Raw genomic sequence first — 8,643 nt, 5'->3', positions numbered from 1 at the left:
CCACTCCGGCCGCGACCCCAGCCTGCCTGTCCCGGGGTTGCAGCGGGCCCCTGGGGACACCACGGGGTGCGATTGGCCCCGGCCCAGCATGGGCTCGAGTCCCGCGCGGCCAGGAAACCAGGCCGACGGCAGCTTGAATTAAGTCACCTGCGCACAAATGGGAGAAGCTACTGGAGAGAAGAACTAAAAGCCGAGGAAGTCCGAGAGCTTCAGGAAATGTCTACATTGCCACGAGGGGGTCACTTGTTACCCGGCAGGATATGCTCCAGTAGAATGAGGTGTTGCAGGAGTGTATGTGGGGCTAAATGTAGGTATAAATAACGGGCTGTTAGTGAAAAGAAGGTGTGCAGCTTGTCTCCCCTCTTCTCAGGTGTATTCCTTGAACACCTGCTGTGTCCCGGGTTGGGGCTTAGAGTTGGGGACATACACAGGAATAAGGCCCAGCGTGCCCCGTCTATAGTTCCCATACACCGGGACAGACCTACCCACACAGGGACAGGCCTACACCCAGGGACTGGGGGACAGGCCTACCCACACGGGGACAGGCCTACACACAGGGACAGGGAGACAGGCCTACGCACACAGGGACAGACCTACGCTGTGAGGGGCGCCACATATGGTCCCTTTGTCCTGCTGGGCCCTGCTCCGACGGCGTTGGCGGCAGTGAGGTGGGAGCTCAGTGCAGGTTAACCCGACGTGGAGGTTGATGGAAATACTCTAGTCAAAGGGAATTAAGAAAGCCTGCCTTCTGCTGTCGTGTCTAGTGGGGAGCAAGGTGGTCTTGGGCGAGGATCCAAGTTGCGAGCGGCCACCACTGGTTTGGGTCAGGCACCTCCCTGGCTCAGGTGCAAAGGCACCTCCCTGCCACAGAGCCCGCAGAGGGGCGGTGGGTCTCGGCCCCCCCGCTTGTTGGTGCACCCCAGGCTTTCTCCATGTGCTCGTGCTCGCGACTGCCTCTTGCCCGATCCGGAGGTGAAGGAGTCCACAAGTGAAAGACCTTCCAAAGTCAAAAAGTCCATGCCATCTGCAGGTAAACAGCTGAACTAAATCTTGAGATGTGAGGCTTCTGTCTGGAATTCCTACGGTCTTATCTCGCTCACCACACTCGACGCTGGAACTTGCTAATTATTGATTTCACGCTGAAGAGGGGGGGAAAAAGTTTCATTTCCTAGGAACACAGTGTTTTCAGAAAACCCGTTGCCTGTTGTGTTGCGTTTATAGGAAAGTGATTAACTTTCTGTGTCCAGTGTGTTAAGAGGAGCGGGGTTCACAGGAAGGTCAAGGCTTCGGTCAAGTGCATGAGGGACAAAAAGTAAGTTTTTGTCACTCTTCTGTACCCCCAAAGCACTAGGTCTGGGAGACAGTGGGAGTGGGGTTCTAGATAGTTGAGGAGAAGAATCCATCCTGCAATAGGGCCTATAATTTGCAAAAGAAAGGGAGCCTGTGTTTGTGGAACTAATCCATTTGAATAGTTTGGTAAACAACATATCAGCCTGATTTAAAAATAATATGACAACCAAAGACGCTTCTTGGTATATTTATCAATAACTCTAGCTTCAAGGGTATGTGGAGCCTGACAAATATTTCTTGAGACATCTGCTATCCAATATATTGGATCTTCTTTCTCAAATGCAAAAAAACAAAAAAAACAAAAAAAACAAAAAAAAAAACCTCTGAATTTGCAAAAAAAAAAATCTAAACATTATTTTGGGGAAAATTATCTTAAAAACTTTGGTTCATAGCTAAATACTATAAATATTTTTTTCAGACCTTGATGGCGTTTATAAGTCTCATTGAGTTCATTTACGGGCATCTAATTGACTTAATAGCATTTTCAGTTCCCCCTGATTACCCCGAGTTTGAACCGTAGAGCGGGGCCGTGCAAATAACTTGCTCAGGCCTCCACTTAGGGGCCCATAATTCTGTACCCCTCTTCCACCTTTCTTCTCCACGCCCCGCCCTGGTTCACAGCTACTCCCCAGTGGAGAATTGCTTGGTCGCCGGGCAGGAGTACTGTGTTTGGGGGGCCAGTGCCGTCCTGTTCACCTTCGGTCTCCTGCTGGCAAGTGCGCAGACTGGGTATTCTCATGCACCTTGGTTTGGTGAGAGGCCTTGGCCATCTTCAAGTCCAGGGGGCACTGTTGGGAGCCCCACTGGTGTTGCGTTTAGCCTTTACTAGAAAGCTGGGGGTCTTGTTCTACTTACTGGCACTGCAGGGAGTGTTTGAAACAGAGCTAAGGTATTTCCTAGGGCATTTTTCAGACGATTGCGATGAGCTTCCTCATTTTTTTTATTATCCAAAAAGACCAAGGCTTATCATCATTCAGTTAATCAACAGCCCATTAAAATAAGGAATTGTATAAAATGATGTATGCACACTTTAAACACTATGAATAAATGAATATATACAGATTTGTAACTCCCGAGCGCAGGAAAACGATCGAAGTTTTTAAATTCTACATTTTGTGGAGCATCTCATGGGCTCCAGTCTTCATATTTTATGTGTACGTGTATTTCCCTGACTTAGAGGCTGGCTCGTTTGCCACGAGGAATTCAGCACGCAGGCACATCTGCCAGAACCTTTTGCAGAAGGAATGGGCTCTCTGTTGATTAGTTTGACCGGATAATTGCATCGAGGTCATTTCAGAGAACTTTAAGTGATAATAAAACTAATAAGTTCTGGTTTGGGTATTCTTCTGTTGCTTCTATTTCCTCTAAGTTAGTAGGAGTCGTGAAAGAGCATGAAGGATTTTGGGAATGAGACCTCCTCAACCTTTAATTAATATTCGTTTGATTTGATCCTGGGCAGTTATTATTCCTAATAATTTTGTTGCAGGTTTGGATTTAGAATGAGAGAGGCCCGATTTTGCTCTGTTGTCATATATCTGGTTTAACTCCAAACTTGTCTGATCAAGTTTCCGAGGCAGCAAGTTTTACAAATGTTGAACAAACTCCATTTGATATTATAGGCGGAAACGTCTGTCTCTGTCCATCTGTTCACTGAAAGAAAAGAGAGGGGGGAAAATCACTCTAATGAGGATTGACTAAGATCCTTCCAACTCACAGTGCAGAAAAATGACCTAGGATTATAAATTCTACATTTTGTGCAGCAGCCCTTGAGTCCCAAGTCCCGAGGATAATAGACCCATCGAATGAAAGAGACCTAAATGTGCAAATACACAGGAGAATAATTTTTTCAGAGTTCTCCTCGGGCTTGTTCCTTGGGCTGCATCAAATACCAGTTCCCTGAGCTGGGTACAAGCCACAGCAGGAGAAAAGTAGGAGATGCCATTAGTACCTTCTCCTTTTATCCAGCTCAGACCCACCTGTTAACTGAATGGAAAGTCCCATCACTGAACGGTGATAAATTATCAAATCTACGTAATTGCAGGGACCGATAGGAATCTGGCTTCACCAGCGTTTCCAGGAATGATAGACCCTTCCTTCATCGCTCCAAACCCTGGTGATGGTTATCAGCTTAGAAATCAGCTGATCCTGGAATTAAAAAAAAAAAATGTAACTCATGATTTTCGCCCGTGACCACAAGGCTGCTCTAATAAATATAAAATTTGTATTTGCTTGTCCTCCCCTATTAGAATAGATGAAGGACATTTTGTCTTATCTGTCCATTATCTGTCTCGATCTAGGATCGTTTGAAGTAGCTCCCTGGTATTTCGTTGTGTAAATTGTACTATAATCTGGGATCGCCAGCCCTCTTGATGAATATTTAATGCATCTCTAAACTCTTCTCTCTTAAATAAAAATGGGATAAGTATGTTTGTACATGTGTTTGCACATTTGCCTGATGATCTTCCTGGGATACTTTCCTAGGTGGAACTGGTGAATAGATAAGGCATGAACATTTAAGATTTTGATGTCTTTCCACCTATCGTATACTACAGTAGGTAGTACTCCGTTTCATTTTGGTCGATCTACTTGTTGAAACAAAGACTTTTTTTTCGTCCAGATATAGCAGGTGACTACTTTTTAAAACTCTTTTTAAAAAAGATAAAAAATTTTTTAAATATTTTCTTCCTTTGCTATAGGTGGCCTTTTTTTTCACCTTTTATATCCTAATGAGTTCTGCTGATCTTGTAGTCTGTTTTTATCATAGTGAAACTTTTTTGGATAAGATTTATTTGAAAAGAAGTGTCCCTAATTAAGGAATGGTGAAAGCTTTAAGATCCATAGGAGTATTTTATTTGTCAGGGAACTGAGCAAAAATTTTAATATAGCTCAAAAAGGAGAGGCTTTTGTGTTCGGTATTCTCCACTGAGCTCCTGATTATAATGAGAAGATACAAAAATTACAGTGACTTTAGCATTTATAATTTTCCTAACAAAAGACTGTTTTATCTATTTTAGTCATTCATTTTTTAATCAAGCATGTCTATGAGAAAAGAATAAACGTAGCTAACTCATTCTTTGAAAGCAAATGAATTATTACTGAGAAGTAAAAACAACTAAAATCAGTCTAAAGCAAAATGGAATTAACCGATGTTTAAATTTTGAAATGTTTTAAAAAGAGTTTTCTAGTTTTCAAAAATTTTTCTAGTTTTGAAGTATGTTTTTAAAAAAGTTTTCAGTTGGGAGAGAAATGGATTTAACCTGGAATTTCTGTAGTGATCTGTGTATGTGGTAGGGTCAAAATATGTTTAAATAACGCTTTTTGGGAGCACCTGGGTAGCTCAGTTGTTTAAGCATCAGAATTGTGGTTTCTGCTGAGGTCATGATCTCAGGGTTTTGAGTTCAAGCCCTCCATTGAGCTCCACGTCTATTGTGGAGCCTGCTTAAGAAATAAAACAAAAAGCTTTTTTTTTTTTTTTTTTTTTGACCTTATTGAGTTTCTTAGAAAGATTGAGCCTGCATGGCAATCTCACGGGAATCTGTTGGGTGTCATTAATCCACACGCAGAGCACACTTTGGGGGACCCCAGCAGCTGTGCCAGCTTGCATGCAGGTACAAGTTCACCCCAGGTGAACGAAAGACAAGAAACCTGTAATGTGGCCTGAAAGGGACTAGGAAATAGACCGGGGTGGCCCGTGTCCTAGGAAGGAAGCATAATAAAGTACTGAGGGTCTTCCTACAGGCCACACCCTGCAGCGGGTGGAGCAGGGGTTGGGGGCAGGGCTTGAAGCATGCAGGGAACCCTATTGGGTAGGATTGGCGGGCTGGCAACTCCAGGTGGGGCGAGGCAGGTGTGCCCTACCTGGCTTCAGTCCTTGGTTGCTGAGTAGAAATGCTGGTTGTACGCAACCATCGCCTTTTCCAGAAAAGATAGATGTCCTCGGTAATGATTCTGGAGATACGACCCTTACATTTGTTCTTTCCATTGTTTATTTTTTTTTGTATGTTTTTCTGAACCACAGAGCAGCATCAAGACCCTCAGAGGGTATGTGTAGCTATGTGAGGGTCTCCATCCATGGCTCCCTAGGTCTTGCTTAGACCAAAACGATTCTGGAAACCCTGTACCAGAAAAGGAAGGAAATTAGGGTTGTTCAGAGTTTCATCAGCAAGTCTTGACCTATTTTTTCTTCCTGATGATCTGAGTATCTTATCAGAGGCACTTTTGTTGGCAAACAACAGAAAACCGCTTGTAGGAGTTCAACTGGATGAGCAAACAGAATTTATTACAGGGCCAGCGTAACATCGATTAGAAACCCCCTGGGAGGATGTATGGCTGGGCCTCTTGAGGAATGAAACCGTGCACAGCAAAGACCCTGGAACACAGACAGTAGCTCTCTCCCTCTTACTACATGGCCTTATAAGAAGGAATTGTACTTCCCTGGAACACTTGGTGTTGGCTCCCATGTGCCCCCCGCCCCCACCCGATTTCTGACTCAGCCTGTTCATGCTCTCAACCGTGCTGGACGTTTCTGCAAATGGGGAGTAACAGAGATGCAAACGCTGTCTCCTTCAAGAAACTTTTGACTGACCCTCCCCACCCCCCTGGCCATCAAAAAAAGTTTTGCCCAGTTCAGTTCCTTTGTACCATATGAATGTGTGCTTTTCCCTTTTTGAACCAGCTATATAATGTGTGTTTGGGTCTCTTGTTGATTAATGAGTACAATAAAATCTGTAATGTGTTCATTTTTATTTATAGATCTATATAATTTTAAAGATTTTATTTATATATTAGAGAGGGAATGCATGAGTGAGGGGAGGGGCAGAGGGACAAGCAGACACCCTGCTGAGCAGGGAGCCTGGCTCCGAGGCTCCATCCCAGGACCCTGAGATCATGATCCGAGCCGAAGGCAGACGCTCCACTGACTGAATCACCCAGGCGCCCCATTGTGTTCATTTTTCATCTGTATGAGTTGTGCTTCACCTTTTTTTTTTTTTAAATCCTCTTTGCTCTCTTGCTTTTACTGATTCTGATTCTGCATGCGGCCAGCAACGTGGCTGTTTCATCCCATGCTGATTTTTGCACGATGTCGGTTCAAAGGGACAGTGCCTCTAAATCTCAATTACACATTCCTGATAGAGAAGGGTGTGTTTGTATGTGTTCAGCTGGCACCTTGTGCGGTTAGGTGTGGCGGGAGGGTGAGACCTCCCACTGCCCGCATGTCTAATGGGCCCTGTATTAGAAATGTCGGGGAGGAAGTTCTCAGGAGTGAGACACAGAGTGTGTGTGTCTGTGTGTGCAGCTGTGCACTCTTGGTGGTTGGGAGTGGTTCTTGCCCAGAGCAGATATTCAAAGTTGTTGAGTCCTGTAGGTGTAATGGCTGTAAAAGCGACTCATACATGCCTTACAGAATTGGGGTATCTGTGGGAAGGGAGAGGGGGGACCTTCAACCAGGATGAGCAATATCCATTCATTCATGTCATAAAACTTCATTGAATTATGTGTGTTATGTAAAGCCCTTGCTTGCTAGGGGCTCTGGTTTAGATCAAGGGGATGCAAAACAGACTGTAATTCAAATTAGTGTGTGATAAGTACTGGAAAAAAATGACAGATAAAGTTGTTGGGAGTCTAGAGGACGTTGCCATGGCATCCTGGTTGAGGGAATTAAGTATGGCTTTCTGCTCTCCTAGCAGTCCATGTGGACCTGAATAAGAGACCAGATTGGAACTTGTGGTGAGTGGTATAGGGGTGTGGTGACGTGGGGGTGTGGGTGGGAAGAGGTAAGAACATACCAGGTGTTCTGTAGTAGAAATCTCTGCATTTCCTAGAGCACACTCTTCTGGGCTGTCTGGTCCCAGCCCACTTCATTGTCTTTTACTGCTTTGTGTCTCTACCCTGTAGCTAACTGATGGATCTGCAGACTTTGTAGACTCAGGTAGACATTCCCCCTCCCAGCAGAAAGAACGGTTTGCCGCCATATGCAATTCGGGTGCATTGTTGACATGGCCTTCCCACAGATGCTAACATCTGCCTGCTGCCCTCGTTTTTTAAAGATTTTATTTATTCATGAGAGAGAGAGAGAGAGAGAGGCAGAGACACAGGCAGAGGGAGAAGCAGGCTCCATGTGGGGAGCCTGATGCGGAATTCAATCCCCGATCCCAGGACCACAACCTGAGCCCATGGCAGGCGCCCAACCACTGAGCCACCCAGGCGTCCAAGCCTGCTGCCCTCTTATTTCAAGAGTAAAATTAAATCTATCTATATCACGGGCATGACTTCACCACCTTCTCCTGAAAATGTGTCTTTGGACAAGCCCATGTACTGGATTCTTGTTTTGTTGTACTTTGTCTTCCTCCAGATAGCTCTGGAGCTGATGTCTCCTATTTCAAGAAACTATCACATAGTTGCATGACATATTTTTAGATCTGAGCTCCTACCCCCAGAAGGAGAACTCTAACTGGCCCTATTTTGATCATAACATTTACCCCAGTTCTATCTGTTGCCAGGACACAGGCTCACTTTAGGACCAAGTTCATTGTTGGTATTTGTTTTCTGTCTCACCTAGCAATTCTCGTTTTTTTTTTTTTTTTTTTTTTTTTGCAATTCTGCTCTTAATGATGGAGTCACTTCAACTTAACTTAGTAAGGTCTTGGTCAACCACTGTGTCTGCAGGATCTGATTTATTTCATAATATAGGTGGGACTCTGTAACAGGAGCACAAGATAAAGGCGAAGCAAGGCTCAATTTACAAAAAGCTAGGAATTCTTTTAATTCATGACAGTAATTCCTTGCTTCCTTGCTTTTCCCAAGGAAGCTTCAAACCTGTGAATCTGTTATCTAAAACATTTTAAAGTACAGGTAGATTTTAGGAGAAACATTTGAGACTTTTTATATCTCCAGTCATTCTTTTTTTTTTTTTTTTTTTTGCTTGGAGTTTGGTATGATAAAAATCATTTCCCATTTCTACTGGCTGCTTTATCGTCTTGGCACTACAAAACCATTTATTGTTTACTTACTGTCTAGCAATTGTGGAATTGAGGCAAGAGTGTAAGAGCCTTTCTATCTAACCTCGGAGACAATTTGATTGCATTGTTCATACAGAGGGCATCTTAACATTAAATGCGAATCCTGAGGGCATGGGAGATTGAAAAGTGCTCTGGCAGAGGAAACTCTTCTAGCAATATTTTAGTTATTCATTGGTAAGTCAGGACACAGCAGATAGAACTCTCGGGAACATGTAACATCATCACGGAACTTCGGTAAGATAAACTAGCAAAAGCAAAGACAGTGGATTTTGAA

The sequence above is a fragment of the Canis lupus genome, chromosome X (genome assembly GCF_048164855.1).
Source record: "Canis lupus baileyi chromosome X, mCanLup2.hap1, whole genome shotgun sequence".
In the NCBI taxonomy this organism is placed as follows: domain Eukaryota; kingdom Metazoa; phylum Chordata; class Mammalia; order Carnivora; family Canidae; genus Canis; species Canis lupus.
The sequence above is the reverse complement of the archived record's forward strand: the minus strand, read 5'-3'. Positions refer to the sequence as shown.